The sequence below is a fragment of the Crinia signifera genome, chromosome 9 (genome assembly GCF_055691185.1).
Source record: "Crinia signifera chromosome 9, ASM5569118v1, whole genome shotgun sequence".
In the NCBI taxonomy this organism is placed as follows: Eukaryota; Metazoa; Chordata; class Amphibia; order Anura; family Myobatrachidae; genus Crinia; species Crinia signifera.
Genome location: NC_139225.1, coordinates 58,003,097 through 58,024,964, shown reverse-complemented (window position 1 = coordinate 58,024,964; position 21,868 = coordinate 58,003,097). Strand labels below are relative to the sequence as shown.

Here is a 21,868-nt window from a genome sequence, read left to right as displayed (position 1 = left end):
TCAGGTTGATGGAGTGCTGCTTGATATGGCACATGATAGTGAGTATGAATTTACTGTTGTGGATTGTACTGAGATGGAAATGGGAGTAATTAATATTCTCAAGGTTGGATCTGTACCAAAAAGAAAGGTAATAGTTATTTCATTTTTGAGAGAAAAATAACAGTTGAGATTGGTACTAACCAATTGTAGTCAGCGATCCTTAACCAGAAGAAATATCTGCATGTGCCATTTAGTATGCAAAGCTATTCTGTTCTTCCAAATAATATATCAAATATTATTCGTATTTTAATAATTGTATTAATACCTAGTAGACATTTACATTTTACTAAAAGGGTAAACCGTACTTCACCACGCCGACAGCAGACTTTTAAGTTGGAATAATTACTTACATTTCTTAATACAAGCATTATATATTCATTTTTCATACAGATAGTATTATTTTTGGGATCCTGATGATAGGTTAACAAGGTTTAGGTGGATAGTCAGTAGATGAACACTATATGGTCAACATTGACAAGGTTGACATATATAAAAGATCAACACAAGCACAAAAAGTTGAAGTGGTACTGTCACGGCCTGGACTGTCTGTGTTCCCGGCACTGACCTGGGTGCGCCAGTGGAGGGCGCAGGGAACTGGAAGCGAGGAGGCTTGAGGTAGCTGGAGCTCATGCATGGAGGCTGGAGGGAGATGATCTGCTGGGGACACAGAGGATTGGCTGAGACCTAAAGCAGAGGCGCGGGGTCTAAGCCGACAGTGGTATTCACCAGGGACCCCCGCAAGGGGATATGGACTTCGCTGCAACTGCCGACCAGGTCGCGGCCCTCTGCCCAGGTTCCCCTGTGGCTTTAGCAGAGTTTGGACAACAAGAGTCTTTAATGGGGTACTTAAACCATCGATGGTGATCGATGGCACTGAATGCTATACAGCAACACGGAGGGTACTTGAGAATATGAGATGCGGCCTGGAAGCCGGGGATGATACGAAGGTATCACAGGGAGACGCTGGAGACACTGGGGGTCACTGAATCGGCTAAGGAGCCGATACTTGAGATCACTGGGGATCGCTGGAGCGGCTAGGGAGCCGGTACTGGAGATCACTGGGGATCGCTGGAGCGGCTTGAGAGCCGAAGGGAGACGGGCACGGAACCCACGGATAACCGGACACTGAGTAAGTAACCTGGGCTGCACGAGAAGACAGGATCACATGGCAGATGGAAACACGTGGAGACTTCTGGCAGGAGTGGAATGACCAGGACGCTGAGAGTAACACAGGTGACAGCGGACTCAGGAAACCGGACCTCTGGAGCACGTGGGGAGTCTTGACAGGAGCTTAACGCTGGAGAACTCACAGGTAAACTGACGAGTTGTTCAAGACAAGGAGGAGACTGTGAGCTGGGCTTTTATCCCTCCAGGTAATTAGGGAATCAGACGCAGGTGATGGAATTAGCCGCAGCAGCAGCACACAGACCAGGAAGTAAGTTGGAGCTTACCTGGATCATGTGACCCGCAGCTTGATCAGGGAATACACCTGGAGCTCACAGTGATGCAGGGGCGACTTGGAAACAAAAGACATCACGCCAGGGATTGCCGACTGTGCCGGCAGCTGATCTACGGAGGACACTACCCCAGCGTGCCGGTAAGGGGCGCATGCGAGCAGTGCGAGAACCGGGGTTCATGACAGTACCCCCCCTTTTAGGGTGGGCACCGAACACCCTTTGGGCTTACTCGGGTTGTCTTTATGAAAAGCTGCAATCAAACGGGGAGCATGCACATCTGCAGCATTGATCCAGCTTCTTTCTTCTGGGCCATAGCCCTTCCAATCGATGAGATATTGGATGTTTCCATATCTTCTGCGAGAATCCACCACCTTATCGACCTCGAATTCAACCCCTCGATGGGTATAAACTCTGGGGAGCTCAGGAGTAGCACTTTGGAACCGGTTGAGAACAAGAGGTCACAATAAGGATATGTGGAAGGAATTTGGTAGCTTCAGCTTATAAGCTACAGGATTGATCCTTTGGATCCTTTGGATCACAGGGAATGGCCCGATGAATCGGGGGGCGAACTTCATGGACGGGACTCATAGGCGAAGATTTCGAGTGGAGAGCCATACCTTGTCACCAAGTTTTAACTGAGGGACTGCTCTTCTTTTACGGTCAGCAAAGAATTTGTATCTTTTTGAGGCTTTCTTGAGAGAAACATGCACATTTTTCCAAACTTGTGAGAAATGCTTGAGTGTGGAAGATGCGGCAGGCACTTCCAAGGCTGGTAAAGGCTCAAAGATCGGTGGTCGAGGGTGTTGACCGTACACTATGTAGAAAGGAGAGTAGCCAGTAGCTGTGTGGTATCTGAAGTTGTGGGCAAATTCAGCCCAAGGCAGCAGACTGACCCAGTTATCTTGTGACGAGGAGACATACAGGCGAAGGAATGCTTCCAGATCTTGGTTAACCCTCTCTGTTTGCCCATTAGACTGCGGGTGGTACGCTGTGTAAAAGTTCAACTTCACCTTCAGTGCAGAACAGAGAGCTCTCCAAAAGCGGGCTACAAATTGCCCTCCACGATCGGAGACAATATCTGCAGGGAGTCCATGAATCCGAAAGATATGTTGGATGAAGATCTGAGCGAGCTTGGGAGCAGAGGGCAGACCAGTCAACGGGATGAAATGTGCCATTTTGGAGAACCGGTCTACCACCACCCAGATGGTATTACATTCTTGAGACTTTGGGAGCTCGGAAATAAAGTCCATGGAAATGTGCGTCCAGGGACGCATGGGAGTGGGCAACGGAAGGAGAGCACCGGCAGGGGATTGACGATGGACTTTATGCTGGGCACAAGTAGGACATGAGGCCACGAAATCCTGGACATCCTTTTTCATGTGAGGCCACCAATATGACCGGCGAAGAATCTCCAGGGTTTTGTGAACGCCCGGGTGACCGGAGAAGGACGAGGCATGAGCCCAGGATAAGATTTTGGGCTGGAGCTCTGGTAGAACCAGCATCTTTCCTCGAGGTGGCACAGGTGACACATGGGTGGCGGCAAAAGCCGTAGGACTGATGATGGGACGCTGTTCTTGCAGCACTGTGTCATCTTCCATAGAACGGGATAGTGCATCGGCTTTTGCGTTCTGGGACCCAGGACGGTAGAAAATTTTAAAACTGAATCGTGAGAAGAATAAGGACCAACGAGCTTGGCGGGAGTTAAGACACTGGGCTGTCTGGACGTACAGTAAGTTCTTGTGATCTGTGAAGATGGACACGGGAAACTTGGCCCCTTCTAACAGATATCGCCATTCTTCCAGTGCAAGTTTAATTGCCAACAACTCTTGATCGCCAATGGAGTAGTTTTTCTCGGCAGGGAGGAATTTCCGAGAGAAAAACCCACAGGGGTGCTGTTTGCCATCGTCTGTAACTTGGGAGAGCACAGCACCAACACCCACATTCGAGGCGTCAACTTCCAAGAGGAAGGGTTTGTCTGTATCTGGCTGCCGGAGGATGGGGGCAGATATGAAGGCTTGTTTTAGCAGGTGGAATGCGGACAAGGCTTCTTCGGACCAGACAGCTGGATTGGCACCTTTTTGGGTGAGAGCTGTGATGGGAGCGATGAGGGTGGAGAATCCTTTGACAAATTTTCTGTAGTAGTTGGCAAAGCCAATGAAACGCTGGACTGCTTTGAGAGTGGTTGGTTGGGACCAACTGTTGATGGCTTCAAGTTTTGCGGGATCCATTCGCAACTCTGAGCCGGACACGATATACCCTAGGAAGGGTATCTGGGGGACTTCAAATGTGCACTTGGAGAGTTTACCGTACAATTTATTAGCACGTAAACGGGATAGCACTTCTTTGACTTGAGAACGATGAGACTGGAGATCTGAAGAAAAAATTAAAATATCGTCGAGGTACACTACAAGATATTGATATAGGACATCTCTAAAAATTTCATTGACGAATTCTTGAAAGACGGCAGGTGCATTACTGAGACCGAAGGGCATCACTAGATACTCGTAATGCCCATCTCTAGTGTTGAAGGCAGTCTTCCATTCGTCGCCTTGGCGAATTCTGATTAAGTTGTACGCCCCTCTGAGGTCAAGCTTGGTAAAAATTTTTGCACCTTTGATACGATCAAATAACTCAGTGATCAAGGGAAGAGGATAACTGTTCTTGATGGTTATCTCATTGAGACCTCTATAATCTATGCATGGGCGTAACCCTCCATCTTTTTTTTTCACAAAAAAGAATCCTGCACCAGCAGGGGAGGTAGAGGGTCGGATGAAACCTTTCTGGAGATTTTCTCGAATATACTCAGACATCGCTTTGGTCTCAGGGATTGACAGAGGATAGGTACGCCCCTTAGGAGGGGACTTCCCAGGGAGGAGATCGATGGGACAATCCCACCGGCGGTGTGGAGGCAGAACATCAGCGGCTTGTTCACTGAATACATCACTGAATTCATGATACGCTGAGGGAAGACCCGGAAGGCTTTTAATTGCGGAAGATCGAACTGGAGTTACTTCAGTCAAGCAATGTTTCTGGCAATATTTGCTCCATTCCACAATTTGGAGAGATCTCCAAGCATCCACAGCCTGGACTGTCTGTGTTCCCGGCACTGACCTGGGTGCGCCAGTGGAGGGCGCAGGGAACTGGAAGCGAGGAGGCTTGAGGTAGCTGGAGCTCATGCACGGAGGCTGGAGGGAGATGATCTGCCGGGGACACAGAGGATTGTCTGAGACCTAAAGCAGAGGCGCGGGGTCTAAGCCGACAGTGGTATTCACCAGGGACCCCCGCAAGGGGATATGGACTTCGCTGCAACTGCCGACCAGGTCGCGGCCCTCTGCCCAGGTTCCCCTGTGGCTTTAGCAGAGTTTGGACAACAAGAGTCTTTAATGGGGTACTTAAACCATCGATGGTGATCGATGGCACTGAATGCTATACAGCAACACGGAGGGTACTTGAGAATATGAGATGCGGCCTGGAAGCCGGGGATGATACGAAGGTATCACAGGGAGACGCTGGAGACACTGGGGGTCACTGAATCGGCTAAGGAGCCGATACTTGAGATCACTGGGGATCGCTGGAGCGGCTAGGGAGCTGGTACTGGAGATCACTGGGGATCGCTGGAGCGGCTTGAGAGCCGAAGGGAGACGGGCACGGAACCCACGGATAACCGGACACTGAGTAAGTAACCTGGGCTGCACGAGAAGACAGGATCACACGGCAGATGGAAACACGTGGAGACTTCTGGCAGGAGTGGAATGACCAGGACGCTGAGAGTAACACAGGTGACAGCGGACTCAGGAAACCGGACCTCTGGAGCATGTGGGGAGTCTTGACAGGAGCTTAACGCTGGAGAACTCACAGGTAAACTGACGAGTTGTTCAAGACAAGGAGGAGACTGTGAGCTGGGCTTTTATCCCTCCAGGTGATTAGGGAATCAGACGCAGGTGATGGAATTAGCCGCAGCAGCAGCACACAGACCAGGAAGTAAGTTGGAGCTTACCTGGATCATGTGACCCGCAGCTTGATCAGGGAATACACCTGGAGCTCACAGTGATGCAGGGGCGACTTGGAAACAAAAGACATCACGCCAGGGATTGCCAACTGTGCCGGCAGCTGATCTACGGAGGACACTACCCCAGCGTGCCGGTAAGGGGCGCATGTGAGCAGTGCGAGAACCGGGGTTCATGACAGGTACATTTCACAAATTTTTCAAACGTTTTCATACTTTACCACCCACGTGGACTCAGATTAGAAACAGTAAAGTGTGCTGAGTACAGAGGTAGCGGATGAGGCATCTGGCCTGGAGCCTGGTGAACAAAGTAAGTCATGCAATGGTACTTAGTACTCTAACTGGGGGTCCATGTGATTAAATCTACAAATTGACACTAAGGGGGAAATTTACTAAAGGAAATTTGTAAAAAATAGATGTATTTGTATCCAGAAATACACTTATTTTTGACATTTACTATCCCGAAAATACGGCAATTCGGATTCGTATTGATGTGCTATCAATACGAATCCGAATTGCCGTATTTTTGGGATAGTAAATGTCAAAAATAAGTGTATTTCTGGATACAAATACATCTATTTTTTACAAATTTCCTTTAGTAAATTTCCCCCTAAATCTACAAATTGACACATTCAATGTGAGGGTCATGGCAGTCGAGCTTGCTCGACCGCCATGACCCAGTCCCGTTCTCAGTCAGCTCGACCGAGAACATGCAGGTGGGATTCAATGTCCCGCCTGCTGGGGAGCAAGAAGGGGGCATGGCCGCGAGTTGCGGCCGGGAAGAGGCGAGCTGCAGCCGGCAGCTTGTCCCTTACCGGCTGTTCTCGGCAGAAAGAGACCGACAGCTAGTGATGTTGGGTTCGTTCTGCTGAGATACCCTTCTCAATGCTGTCAGGGAAGACAGCATTGAATAAGGCCCGGCGGGCATCTCCCCGACGGGAGGTGCTCACCGGAGATTGAATATCCCTCTAAAACTTGTGAACTTTTCATGTGCCAATTATCTTCTCCATGTTGAGCCTTTTGCATGTTGACCTTTTGGAGTCCACCTAGACATTGCCGACCTATTCATTTTTGACCTTATATACAGTACCACACTCACTGCGAGTTGAAGAAACAGTGAAGGAGCTATTTTGAGAACCCTATCAATACTATTTTCACCACATGTTTAATATAATAAAAATAAATGATAATTTTCTTTTACTATTCCCATAGTATTATATGCAAGGTCATGCACCTTGGGAGACATAACCAGTGTGCTAGTTATAACCTAAGCGGGGATGAATTGGGTAATTTAGCACTTGAAAAGGATCTAGGAGTCCAAATAGACAACAAACTGGGATGTAGTGCTCAATGTAATATAGCAACAAAAAAGGCCAACAAAATTCTCGCATGTATTAACTCCTTCCTGACACAGCCAGTTTTTGCCTTCCTGACAGAGCCCTTTTTTTCAAATCTGACATGTATCACTTAAGTGGGGATAACTTTTTTTTGCTTTTACTTATCCCAGTGATTTTGAGATTGTTTTCTCGTGACACATTGTACTTCAAGTTAGTGGTAAATTTTCGTCGATGCAGTCTGTGTTTTTTTGTGAAAAATACCAAAATGTCGTAAAAAAATGGAAAATTTAGCAATTTGCGAAAAGTTAAATTTTCTGCTTGTGAGACAAATAATCTTACCACTCAAAATAGTTAATAACTAACATAGACCATATGTATACTTTATGTTGCCATCATTATTTCAACCTCATTTTCATTTTTTTGGACACTAGGAGGCTTAAAATATGAATACCAAATTCTCAAATTTTCAAGAAAATTTCAAACACTGATTTTTTTAGGGACCAGTTCAGTTCTGATGTGACTTTGAGGGACTTGTATGTGAGACACCCCCATAAATGATGCCATTTCAAAAACTGCACCCCTCACAGTATTCAAAACAGCATTTTGGAAGTTTGTTAACCCTTTAGGTGTTTCACAGGAATTAAAACAAAGTGTAGGTGAAATTTCAAAACTTCATTTTTTTTGCAGATTTTCAATTTTAATACATTTTTCTAAGGAACACAGTAGATTTTACTAGAGAAATGTGACTAAAAATTGATTCCCCCAATTCTTTTGTTTTCATAAATATCCTATATGTGCCCTAGTGTGCACGTTGACCAAACCACAGGCTTCATAATAGAAGGAGCACCTACTTGATTTTGGAGCCTCCTTTTTATGAGATTATTTTTTAGGCACCATGTAGGTTTCTAGGCACCATAAGATGCTAAAAGTTAGGAACCTCCCCCACAAGTGACCCCATTTTGCAAACTACACCCTTCAGGGAATTCATCTAGGGGTATAGTGTACATTTCAAACCCCCAGGGGTTTCACCAATTTTGATACAACTGGGCTGTGAAAATGAAAAAATTTAATTTTTCATTTTCACAGCTCAGTTGTATCAAAATTGGTGAAACCCCTGGGGGTTTGAAATGTACACTATACCCCTAGATGAATTCCCTAAAGGGTTTAGTTTGCAAAATGGGGTCACTTGTGGGGGGGTTCAACTGTATGGGTGCTTCAGGGGTCATTCAACCAGAATCTGTGCTGCAAAATCCAAATATCACTCCTTCCCTTTTGAGTCCTGCCATGCACCCAACTGGTATTTTTTGGTCACATGTGAGGCATTGCCATACTCGGGAGAAATTGGGGCACAGATTTTGGGGTGCTTTGTCTCCTTCATTCCTTGTGAAAATGAAAAATTTTGAGCCAGATCTGCATTTTTGTGTAAAAAAATGTAATTTTTTACACAAAAATGCAGTTCTGGCTCAAAATTTTTCATTTTCACAAGGAATGAAGGAGACAAAGCACCCCAAAATCTGTGCCCCAATTTCTCCCGAGTACGGCAATGCCTCATATGTGACCAAAAAATACCATTTGGGTGCATGGCAGGACTCAGAAGGGAAGGAGTGATATTTGGTGGTGGAATGAATGGTGGGTGCTATGTCGCATTAGCAAGACCCCCGAAGCACCAATACAGTGGAACCCCCCCACATGTGACCCCATTTTGCTCACCAGCTTTGGGAGGGGGGCTGGCGCTGCGGCTGGTGGGGGGGTGGGAGGGGTGCTGACGCTGCGGCAGCCGGGTGGGTGGGAGGGAGGGGGGGCTGCCGGGTGGGAGGGGGGGGGCTGGCGATCGGTGGTGATCGGTGCTGTACTTAACAGCACCGATCACCACCGATCACTGTGTTACCGAGCGGCTTAGCCGTCGGTAACACAGAAAACGCTGCAATTGGCTGTTCACATTTGAACAGCCAATCGCAGCGATCGCCGCGAGGGGGGATGTCTGCTGTCAGGGACAGCAGACATCTCCAAATTTTAAAACCATGACGTATATATACGTCTTCGGTCGGGAAGTACCTCCCGACCATGACGTGTATATATACGTCATATGTCGGGAATATCTTTCTATCTATCTGTCTATATATATATATATATATATATATATATATATATATATATATATGTGTGTATATATATATATATATACACATATATATATGTGTATATATGTATATATATATATATATATATATATATATATATATGTGTATATATATATATATACACATATATATATGTGTATATATATATATACACACATATATATATATATATATATACACACATATATATATATATATATAACTCAGTACATTACATGTTATTTTATTTATTTTATTTGTGCTGCGGCTGGCCGGGGGGTGGGAGGGGGGGAGCGCTGCGTGCGCTGCGGCTGCCGGAAGGAGGGACTGCAGGGACTGCCGGGTGAGCTGCCGGGTGAGCTGCCGGGTGGGTGGGAGGGGGGGCTGGCGATCGGTGGTGATCGGTGCTGTACTTAACAGCACCGATCACCACCGATCACTGTGTTACCGAGCGGCTTAGCCGCCGGTAACACAGGAAACGCTGTGATTGACTGTTCACATTTGAACAGCCAATCACAGCGATCGCCGACCGGGGGGGGCATCCCTGCCCCCCCTGGGCAGCGAGGGGGGATGTCTGCTGTCAGGGACAGCAGACATTTCCAAACTGTCACCGCGTCTATAGACGCGGGGACAGTTTAAAGCCATGATGTATATATACGTCATGTGTCGGGAAGTACATCCCGGCCATGACGTATATATACGTCAAATGTCGGGAAGGGGTTAAAAGGGGCATGGAAACTAGGGATTCAAAAGTAATTATGCCTCTGTACAAATCATTGATTAGACCCCACCTCGAATATGGTGTACAATTCTGGGCCCCACACTATAAAAAGGACATCAAAGAATTAGAAAAAAAACAAAGAAGAGCAACAAAGCTTATTAGGGGGATGGAGAATTTAAGCTACGAGGAAAGATTAAGCAATCTGGGACTATTTACACTAGAGAAGAGACGTTTAAGGGGGGACATGCTTAATATGTATAAATACATTAGGGGCCAATATAAGGAACTGTCAAACACCCTTTTTTCTACTAGAAAGGAATCTAGGACGCGAGGGGACGAGTTTAGATTAGAAAAAATAAGATTTTATTCATCTAGAAGAAAAAATTTCTTTACAGTCAGAACAGTTAAACTTTGGAACTCTCTTCCTGAAGAAGTGGTGTCGGCAGACACTATAAATACATTTAAAATAAGGTTGGATAAACATTTATTGGTTAAAAACATCCATGGGTACAAATAAGTAATATAGGGGCACATGTATTAAGCCTTAACAAGAGATAAATGCAAGGGTGATAAAGAGAAATAAACATCCAGCAAATCAGCTCCTTACTGACTTTTTTCAAACACAGCCTGTAACATGGCAGTTAGCAGGTGATTGGCTGGACGTTTATCTCTCTTTATCACCCTTGCATTTATCTCTTGTTAAGGCTTAATACATCTGCCCCATAATCTGTCTTTAAAATATCGGAACATACTATACAAGGGATAAACTATTATAACCACAGGTTGAACTAGATGGATGCAAGTCTTTATTCAGCCTCACCTACAGATGGAGCGGGTCTCGCTCTTGCTGGGGTTGGCGGAAGATTCGCCAGCCGCCGTAAGGGGACACGTGCGCTCAAGATGCACGTGCGTCACCTTACAACGGGGCTCCCCCCGGGTCCCCACCGCCTTGCAGAGGTTCGCCTGGGGTCCCCGCCGCCTCGCCGCCCCCCCTATCCCTGTCCGTCTCCCTGAAGCGGAGACGGACAGGGTTCCCATCTCCCCGCCGACGAGAAACTGAGACGCGCGTGCGTGTGAGACGCACGCGCGTCTCAGTCAGATGGGGCGCCTCTTCGCCAGATTCTGGCGCTGGCGCAGCGCCAGCAAAGAAGAGGCCAGCTCCATCTGTACTATGTAACTATGTAATATAATGAAATAATTTAAATATCTCTCTTAAGTATAAAAATACTATTGAGCTGATTCACAGTTGAGAGCGAAGGTAAAAATTTAAGTACTGTAACCTTGCTCCTGGACTCCATGTTATACCGCAAGTGGGCTGCAAAAGTTCTGATCTGCTAGGCATTGAAAGGATTCATATAGTAGATGTACATATCAGGGGGAAAGTCTCTAAATGTACATTTATAGAGCACTAAGGCAATCTAAACGACATTAAAACAAATCAATTAACAGCTTGATGAAAGTGCAGTACAAATATATACAGTAACTTTTAATACTGAGATTTCAATGATGATATCATTGCAAACATAATACATAAAGACCGTGAAAAACACAAGTAATGGTATTCAAGCATAATCTGACAAGATGTTGCAGTGGGCCAATTGTATGTCCAAATAAGTGGGTCCCAATCATACTAAATGGTGAACCAGCCACACATGGTAACTTCAAAAGTTAACACAGTACTGTAGGTGTTACAAAGAAGTTGAGTCAATCTGCATAATTTCCAATTACAGTATCAGATAGTTATATTACTAGTTTCTCATTAAAGATGACCGTCCAGTCTTTAGCGAGAAAACTCATAGTTGGTCACAGTTGATATATGTCCCAAAATTTGCAGCTTTTCAATCCTGTTCTGAAAAGACAAGTGTCCCAAAAGTCCCTAGTGGATGAAGTGCTTAACGTGTTTCATCATGGAATTAAACCAGAGAAGTTGGCAAGTATCAGAATGTCTAGAACTAGTAAGCCCGCTCAAAGCAAAAGCTTCGAAAGCTAATCTGCTACCTTCTGTGTTTGTGCATGTGTGAGAAAGAGATGTAGTTTCACTCTCTGCCAGCAGATGGCAGTGTTTCAAAGGGCGGTATTCAATGAGCCGGAATCGCCAAGTTTTATGGCGATTCCGGGGTTTTTTCGTGGCTGACGGTGATTTTTGGAGCTCCAAATGCGAATCACCGTATTCAATGAGCTAGAATCGCCGTTGACGACCGGTGAATGAAGCTGCAATCGCCAAATGTTTTCCTGTACAAATCGCCGTTTTTTGTGTATAGGATTTTTCATGGGGAATCGACGGTAGTTGAGGGGAATCGCCAAAAGTGTATTCAATGTGAAGTTGGCGATTCCTTTTTCTTGTTACATATCGCCGTTCCTCACCGAGTGTCCCTCGTCATTTTTTTCTGGTGAACTTTGATAGGAACATGTCAAATAATTGGTTTTAAGTGTTCTATTTAACTGTGCAAGTGTAATGTATTATTATTTGCTGCCCTTGTGTGATGTCATGGTCGTAGAAGTGTTATACAAATATATATTTAATTTTTTGAGGTATTTTTTTTTTCTCCCACAAAGCACTGTTCTTACCCATGGTGCACCTCACTTACCCATGATTCTCCTCCCCACCTCACTCCTTCGTTTGCCCTTTGTGCAGATTACCCCGATTTTGGCGTCTGCTGTATTGGAATGCGTTTATTCAGGGTAATTAGCATTTCTATTGCATTTCACTGCTTTTTTTTAAACACTGACGACATTACTGACGCTGCTTTGGGAAACGCAGGGTTGGCTGAGAATCGCCGTTAGGGCCGGCGATTCTCAGCCACGTTGAATAGGGTGACTCGGCGACTCCCCACGAATCCCCATGCATGGCGATTGACAGCAAAAAACCGGCGATTGGCAGGCGAATGAAAAAACAGAATCGCTGTGACAAACGATTCATCTCATTGAATACCGCCCAAAGACTCACAGACACTAGACATAGATGTGTCACATACCGGACTTAGTTTGCGTTCGTTCTCTGATTTACAATGTGTCCAGGTTTGTCTGTGTCCATGCTGCAGCTGCTCTGTATTCCTCAGTGATTAATGACCTGTGAGGCTCCCTAACTTCAGCACTGGTCACATGGGCCCTTATTCTGATCGGTGCGGAAATTCCCGCATGCGGACGGACCGCCGATGTTGATCGTCTGCGCATGTGCAGAGGTCACTCTGCGCATGTGCAGGCGATTTCGCCGCACGGATTCTTTATACGGCGCACAGGGGGCGTAGAGGGGCGTGAGGGGCTACTTAGCCTCATTACCCTATGCATACGCCCCCCGTTTCATGGGCGTTCCCATGCAAACGCGGGGCGTATGCATGGTAATAAGGCCGTGACGCGTGGGTACGGGGCGGGCATCTGACATCGCCGGATGTCAGCTGCCCGCCCCTATACATGATTTCACACGGACAAGTGTCCGTGTGGTCTTGTGTTGCGGGACCTGGTGGAGCGTGCGGCCCTGCATTCGATGTTCGGCGACCATCGAATGCAGGGGCTGCTCCCACCATGGAGGAGGCGTATCCCCGTACAATTTCATGCGGATCGCCTCATATCCGCATACGGACGGCAGGTGGCGATCCGTATGGAAGGCGGGGATTCGCCTGCACGGTTGCGGCCGCATATTCTGATCGGGCCGCACCGATCAGAATAAGGGCCATGATCCAGGTGTATTCAAGTAATCCCACTTCCTGGTTGTGCCTAATTGCTGCTGCGGTCAATAGCCAATCCCCAGCTACCTAGGGGGATATAATGATTCACTTGAGAACAGCTCAGGGCCTTGAAAAACTTGTCTGATTCCTGTGTGCATCCATTCCTCAGCGTTTTAAGGCTCCAGGTTCCTCTTTAGAGTCCCTGTGGTTTTCTAAACAATCTGCTGCTGCTACCTGCTGTTACCAAAGCTCCCTGGCTCTCTCCACCTGCCAGGTAGCCTTCCTCGCTGTTACCATCTCCAGCTCCCAAGAGAAGAGGCTAGAACACTCCAGCATCTCCCAGCAGAGTTTGCTACTGGTCTTAAAGGGCCATGACAGTCTTTGACTCCCTAGTCGACACAGGCGTCAACTCTAAACCTCACTTGTCATGCTCCTGAGAGTTTCCCAGAGACTAACTCCAAGGCTCCTGATTACCTGCTACAGTAAGCCTCATCCTGTTGCTGCTGTTGTTACTACCACTTTGCCTAGTTAATTCCACCTACTGTAGCTGCTGTTGTATTATCTCCAACGTCCAGCTTACAGTCAGCTTCCCGAGTGCAGCTCAGGACCCAGACCATCACAGTTATAGACTCCCAGGTCGACTCTGCCGTCATTGGCTCCCAGGGTGAATCTGCCGTCACCGACTCCCAGGTCGACTCTGCCATCACCGACTCCCAGGTCGACTCTGCCATCACCGACTCCCAGGTCAACTCTGCCATCACCGACTCCCAGGTCAACTCTGCCATCACCGACTCCCAGGTCGACTCTGCCATCACCGACTCCCAGGTTGACTCTGCCATCACCGACTCCCAGGTTGACTCTGCCATCACCGACTCCCAGGTTGACTCTGCCGTCACCGACTCCCAGGTAGACTCTGACATCACCGACTCCCAGGTCGATTCTGCAACCATCATCAGCTCCCAGGCTGAAGAATGCACTATTGGTTCCCTGACCAACAGTGCCTTCCATTGGCTCCCAAACCAAGGTACCCTTCTGGCTTCCAGGCCAGACAGACTCTCCTGTGGCTCCCAGGCCAACATACCCTTCTGGCTTCCAGGCCAGACACTCTCCTGTGGCTCCCAGGCCAACGTACCCTTCTGGCTTCCAGGCTAGACAGACTCCCCATTGGCTCCCAGGCCAACATACCCTCCTGGCTCCTAGTCCAAACAGACTCTCCAGTGGCTCCCAGGCCAACAAAAGCCCATGTCAGCTCTCAGGCCATCAACTGCCCATGTCGGCTCCCAAGCCATCAACTGCCCATGTTGGCTTCCAGGCCATCAACTGCCCATGTCAGCTCCCAGGCTGTCGACTTCCCTCCAGCTTCCAGGCTGTCTACAGTTCATGTGGACTCCCAGGTCTTCAACACCGCTCCAGCTTCCAGGCTGTTTACAGTCAGTGTCGACTCCCAGATCGTCAACACCACTTTCAGCTTTCAGGCCGTCTACAGTCCATGAGTAGAGAGTTCAAGGACTTTGCGAATACATGGGACTTCAAGTACATCACTAGTAGTCCACACTACTCACAGTCAAATAGATTTGCAGAGCTTGCAGTCCGCTCTGCAAAGCACCTAATGGACAAGGGTGCACAAGATGGATCAGACATATACTTGGCACTGTTAAACTTGAGAAGCACGCCCCAAGATGGATTTCCATCTCCTGCATAGTGCCTATTAGCACGGCGCATCCACACATGCATCCCAATGGCAAAGCAGCTCCTTCAACTTAGAGTAGAGCCACAAGTACAGGAGACCATCAGCAAGTGCAGACTGTCTCAGAATGTCTTCTGACAGATCAGCATACTGCATGCCACCACTGTCTCCAGGCTAGCCTGTCCGCATGCAAACCAAGCAAGGATTTGACAGAATGGCAGTAGTACAGCATCATGGAGGTCGTACAAATAGCTATGTGGTATGGTCTGATAATGCCCTCATGCTGCCATCTGTTAAGTGTACCTGAAGAAAGCTCTACAAAGCCTTACTCATAAGTTTCTTCCCTGATGATTCACATTGCATGGACAGTCCTTCCTCTGAGACCACTGAAGTAATAGAGCTCTCTGGTGTCACAGTGGACATGCAAGAAAAGAATATCCAAGAGGGATATCAAGAAGTCTCCCGGGTGGGGCACAGCCTTCTGGTTCAACAATAATATAACAGTTAAAACTGAATTTTAATATTTAAAAGAGGAGGTCTGTTTTTTAGTCAGACCTAAACAACATAGGACAAAGACACAACAACATCAAACATATAGCAAATTCCCACTTAATTCATATGGTATGGGGAACAAGTAATTCATTGATTGTTAGAAAGCAGTGAAAATATCAGCTTTCCTGTCTGAGAATTCCTCTAAGTACGAAGTAAATTGTTTAATGAAACCTGTGAGGGTTAGTGAAACATCTTCATACTAATAATTCAGACAACTTGCCTCAATTTCTATATGAAAGTATCATGTAATAATGTGATCATTTACTAACATCTAGTCAATGCAAAAGTGGCTGCTATATTATTTCTAAAAAGAAAAATAGAGAAAGGGGGAAGAAAGTGAGGAAATATACTTGAGATGGATATTAATCATAAGAGTGGCTGCTGCCTGTGTATATGATGAATTTCAGTGAATACACAGTTGAGCGGACCCTATGAGTGTCACAAGTATAGGTATAGGGAAACAGAAAGGTTTCTGCTGTTGCCAGGGGTAGCTGATCCGACCCTGTTGTCTACACATGTCAGCTCTCAGGCCATCAACTGCCCATGTCGGCTCCCAAGCCATCAACTGCCCATGTTGGCTTCCAGGCCATCAACTGCCCATGTCAGCTCCCAGGCTGTCGACTTCCCTCCAGCTTCCAGGCTGTCTACAGTTCATGTGGACTCCCAGGTCTTCAACACCGCTCCAGCTTCCAGGCTGTTTACAGTCAGTGTCGACTCCCAGATCGTCAACACCACTTTCAGCTTTCAGGCCGTCTACAGTCCATGAGTAGAGAGTTCAAGGACTTTGCGAATACATGGGACTTCAAGTACATCACTAGTAGTCCACACTACTCACAGTCAAATAGATTTGCAGAGCTTGCAGTCCGCTCTGCAAAGCACCTAATGGAGAAGTGGGTACTTGTTTCCTATCTGGGCGCCCATCGCGGGCATCGCGGGTACATCGCATGTCATTATAATGACATGCGATGCGACCGACGCGATGCCCGCGATTTTCCCATAGAGAACAATGTTAAATGCCTCAATTTACCCGCGATGACCGCGATTTACCATAGGAAACAATGTTAAATGGATCAATTTCCCCAAATTATCATAGGGAACAATGGGAAATGTGGCAAAAACACCCCTGAACATAAAAATGTCCCCCCAAAAGTAGTTGACGCCACCCCGCCATCAACGTGAACCCGAAGCGTGGCGAGCGCAGCGAGCCCGCGAGGGGCGGCGGTACGCGTCCTCCGACCTTTTCATGCCCTACTATCCACTAGGGCGTGGAGTGAGAATAGAATAGTGTGGCGAGCGCAGCGAGCCACCGAGCCCGAAGCGTGGCGAGCGGACGCGGATACCTTCACAGTTATACGCGTCCCCTCGCGGGCTTCCCAGGTGTCAAGCCCGCGAAGGGACGCGTTTACCTGTGAAGGTATCCGCGTCCCCTCGCGGGGCTCGCTGCGCTTGCCACGCTTCGGGCTCGGTGGCTCGCTGCGCTCGCCACACTATTCTATTCTCACTCCACGCCCTAGTGGATAGTAGGGCATGAAAAGGTCGGAGGACGCGTACCGCCGCCCCTCGCGGGCTCACTGCGCTCGCCACGCTTCGGGTTCACGTTGATGGCGGGGTGGCGTCAACTACTTTTGGGGGGACATTTTTATGTTCAGGGGTGTTTTTGCCACATTTCCCCTTGTTCCCTATGATAATTTGGGGAAATTGAACCATTTAACATTGTTTCCTATGGTAAATCGCGGTCATCGCGGGTAAATTGAGGCATTTAACATTGTTCTCTATGGGAAAATCGCGGGCATCGCGTCTGGCCCATCGCACCCGATTTTTTTATCGGCCGCGATGCCCGCGATGGCCACGATTTTACCCCCGATGCCCGCGATTAAAATCGTGGGCGCCCAGATAGGAAACAAGTACCGAGAAGTGTGCACAAGATGGATCGGACATATACTTGGCACTGTTAAACTTGAGAAGCACGCCCCAAGATGGATTTCCATCTCCTGCATAGTGCCTATTAGCATGGCGCAGCCACACATGCATCCCAATGGCAAAGCAGCTCCTTCAACTTAGAGTAGAGCCACAAGTACGGGAGACCATCAGCAAGTGCAGACTGTCTCAGAATGTCTTCTGACAGATCAGCATACTGCATGCCACCACTGTCTCCAGGCTAGCCTGTCCGCATGCAAACCAAGCAAGGATTTGACAGAATGGCAGTAGTACAGCATCATGGAGGTCGTACAAATAGCTATGTGGTATGGTCTGATAATGCCCTCATGCTGCCATCTGTTAAGTGTACCTGAAGAAAGCTCTACAAAGCCTTACTCATAAGTTTCTTCCCTGATGATTCACATTGCATGGACAGTCCTTCCTCTGAGACCACTGAAGTAATAGAGCTCTCTGGTGTCACAGTGGACATGCCTATAGGTTCCCAGTGTACCATTACCAGATCGGACTGTATGTCCAAACCCAACCCAAAGTTCCAAGACTTTATTGTATAATGTATTTTCTTGTGTTCACGCCTAACATTGTTACATTGTTGCATTTGTTTATTATACTGTATGTTCTGCATCCTACTAGTTTGAAAGAAGGGATGTAAATGCATGCTGTGCATCATGGGAGATGATGTCATGCCAAGGTGACTCACTTCCTGTTTGTCTCCTGTTACTTCCACTTGTGTGTCAAGTGTGGATGCTGCAAGTGTTGTCCGGAATTTGTTGTTACACATCTACAGGAACTATAATGATAGTAATAGTAATATATTTTCAAATCATGTACTCTATCATGGACTGAGGATACAAACATAATCAGATTGGACTGTATTTGCATTTAAGTCGTGGCACCAAGAATCCCATGTGTCATGCCCCCCCCCCCCCCATTTTCACCATGACAGAAAAAGACTATAACATGTAAGGAAATATATTCCCTTTCATGATGATTTTATATAATTTATAAAGAATAAAGATGTTTGATTATATTTAACTGTGGTAAACAATTGTAAAATTGGATTTTAATCAATTTTAAGTTTAATTTTAAAATCATTTTGGAAAATCATGCAGGAGTTAGAGACTTGTGGTATAATGGTGTGGGATATTCTATCCCCAGGACTTCTGCTAAGCTGATACCTCAGAGCATCCATTTTATTTCAGGGCTCACCTGACAGAACAGTATGGTCAAACAGAGCCTTATCACTATTCAGTACTGGGCATAGGTCTAGGTGGACAAGGAAAAGGTCAACACAGGAAAATGTCAACATGAGTTTTTCATGTTTTCTGTTGTGTATAAGTGTACCGCGTCCCCTCGCACGGTTCACTGCACACTTTCCATGCTTGGGGCATGGTGCCTTGCTGAACTTGGCACACTATTATATTCCCCCTTTATGCCCACTTGGATCGTGAAGTAAAAAAGTCAGCAAAAAATCTTGAAACACTTGTGTCGACTTTTTATATGTCAACCGTAGACCTATTGTCAATGTCGACCTAGACCATGTTGACCTTTTTCTTGTGTCGACCTACTGCCTGACTACTTATAGTGGTCGACCTATTGACTGTCAACACATCAACTGTATACTGCAGCAGAGGGACTAGGGGTGAATCACTTAATTAATCTATTATTGTGACTGGGATGGAAAGTTACACTTCTGCATGTAAAGCCCATGCTTAATAAAAATATCTGCACCGCCCGCCAGCTCACTGATACGCCCACTGCCTGTGTCCCCCTGCAAGCATTTAAGGGAATGTGCATGTGAGCATATCCCCTCGAATGCAGCATTTGATGATTGCCGACCATCGAATGCTTTCTCTCCCCTTCGGAAGTAAAATTCAGTCTGAATTCACTTTTATTTCAGCTGCAGATTTCCGAATACAGGGCGGGTGCTGACTTCATGTGAGTAACGCCTGCATTTCCTTGATGCCAGCCCCTCCCACCCCTGCCTATACAAATGCCTCGGTGACTGTAATGAACCCCAGAAGGCATTGGCACAGGAGGGCTGCACATGTGCATGTACGTAGATGTGCAGTCCCCCCACCATAGAAAACAGAACGGGATTCTGAATCGGCCCCATTATTTTTGTAAAATAAATGGAAATATTTCACAGAATAATGTTGTTTAATAGATGAAGTAGTGCCTGGGTATTTTGGAAACTTAGGGCCTTATTCTAGTTCACTCTTTCTGACAAATTCCTTCTTAGATGGACAAAACCATGTGCACTGCAGGTGGGGCAGATGTAACATGTGCAGAGAAAGTTTGGGTGGGGTTTTACTTTAAAGTGAGATCTATAATGCAGTGTAAAAATAAAGCAGTCAGTATTTACCCTGCACAGAAACAAAATAACTCACCCACATCTAATTCTCTCTGCACATTTAACATCTGTCCCCCTGCAGTGCACATGGTTTTGTCCATCTAAGAAGGATTTTGTCAGAAAGAGAACTAGAATAAGGCCCTTAGTGATTTGAGTTATTTAAGAAAAATAAAGATGCAGAAAATAAACCATTTGTAGATTCACCTGTATATAGTTTTTTTCACAGCTGTGCTCTCCTGTTGTACTCTAGGTCCTGGATGTGCTGCATACAGTCATTACAAGGGAAGACAGCTGCTCCAACACTGTGAACTCAATCTATTTATGAGCTGGCATTTACACAAAAAGGTCACTCCGTCATATGTTAGCAGATGTTTAATGAAGACAACGTTTCATGCCCTGACTTGACACTTATTAACTGAACATCCATTTGCCTCTTTCTTCTGTTAAAACTATTAATATAAACAAACATTTCAATTTCAAATACTGTTCATTTCTTCATTTGTGTAATATTTAACAGATCATTAAAAATGTACTATGATGCTATTTATAATGTTACTAAGTCTTTGTTTTATTTCTGAGATAATTGAAAAACAACATTAAATTGCCTAATAGGAACACAGTTGGAAACAATAATAAATAATAATAAAGTTATGTAACCAGCAAGGCCGTAACTAAGGTGGTGCGAAGTATGCCACTGCAAATGGCTCTACACAATGAGGGGCTCTGTTAGCCGCATTTGTCAATTATCTGTTTTAATTATGTAGCTGGTAAGCTTCCCTCCTTTTGAGGTACAGCATCTCCTGACTATAGGGTCAGTGCAACCAACAGGTTATGGGTTTGAATCCTAGCAGAATATTGAAATGTGTTACTTATAAAGGTACTGTAACTGAATAAAACCACTAATTTCCCTGTTTTTCTACTTCAACCCTTGTTTTTTGCTTCTGATGTTGTTTTGGCCCCCAATTACTTCACCATTAACCCCTTAAGTGGTGGGTTTTCCTGGGGCAGGACAAATATGCAGGTAGTGCTCTGCAGCTAGAAGCAGCAGCCCCGAGTGGCCACTACAGGAAAGTTCAGGGCCGCTTGGGGGTGTGGAGGGTGGATTGTCCGGTGGCGGCGGGAGTGTGCTTGGGTGTTCAGACACTCGTGTGTTCAGTTGTCCGAACAAAAGCGCCCGCATGCTCCCAGTGGCCCCCAGTGCTTTGCGGCAGCGGGGAGTGATCTGAGGTGGAGGCAATGGGGAGCGATCTGTGGCAGCGGCGGCAGCAGGGTACCGGATAGGTGAGCCGGGGGGAGTGGGTGCGTGGACAGTATGTAGGTGCGCACCAGTGCTGGATGCACCACTAGCATGCACTTACATACTGTATCGTGGTATGCCCGGAAATTTTCCGGGACAGCCCACTGCGGAAAATTTCCAGGCGTACCACCGAATCGGTTAAGGAGTTCCCAGTGTTGAACTTTGTTGAGTGCAAAAAAAACCTGCAAGTTCTAACCAATAAAGAAAGTTTACATTTCTTTGAAGAATATCTCTTCATTCATGAGAATAGCTGTCACCTTGGAAGTTGAATGTACTGTGATTACAAAGTCCATTGCATTGCTTAAAGTACATTTTCTTCTTCTAACCAGAGACCAAATATGGCCTTTGATGGCACCACCATCAACATCAAAAAGCCTCTTCCTATGTGCTGCTAAAAAGTACTTCAATTGTTATTCTCAGGTTGTGTTTTGTGCCTAGAATGATCAAAGTCTCTGCATCATGCTTGGTTTTAAATTGAGAAGCAAGACCATCAGACCAAATCATGACTTCAGTTCTATAGCGTCGGTTGGCAGTTCTACAAGAAGTCTGTTTATAAAGTATATACAGTAGGATGATAGTATTTTTGGAGTGATACATTTGATTCTGGCTCCAGTGAATGTGTGGTAGGGCACACATTTATACAGTAGTTTGCAGGAGTTGCTGAAAACCCTGGCACTGGCCCTGGGCTCCGCCTAATGG

At 46.4% G+C, this 21,868-nt stretch overlaps 1 long non-coding RNA gene across 1 annotated transcript in view; it reads left to right on the top strand.

Annotated features, from left to right (window-relative positions):
- The window catches only part of LOC146036595 (uncharacterized), a 48,441-nt gene extending 28,129 nt beyond the window's left edge, over positions 1–20,312 (top strand). The window contains exons 2-3 of the long non-coding RNA XR_014460874.1: positions 5–127; positions 20,123–20,312. This is a non-coding gene — a long non-coding RNA (uncharacterized LOC146036595). The remainder of the gene's footprint in view (positions 1–4; positions 128–20,122) is intronic.
- The last annotated feature ends 1,556 nt before the right edge of the window (positions 20,313–21,868 follow it).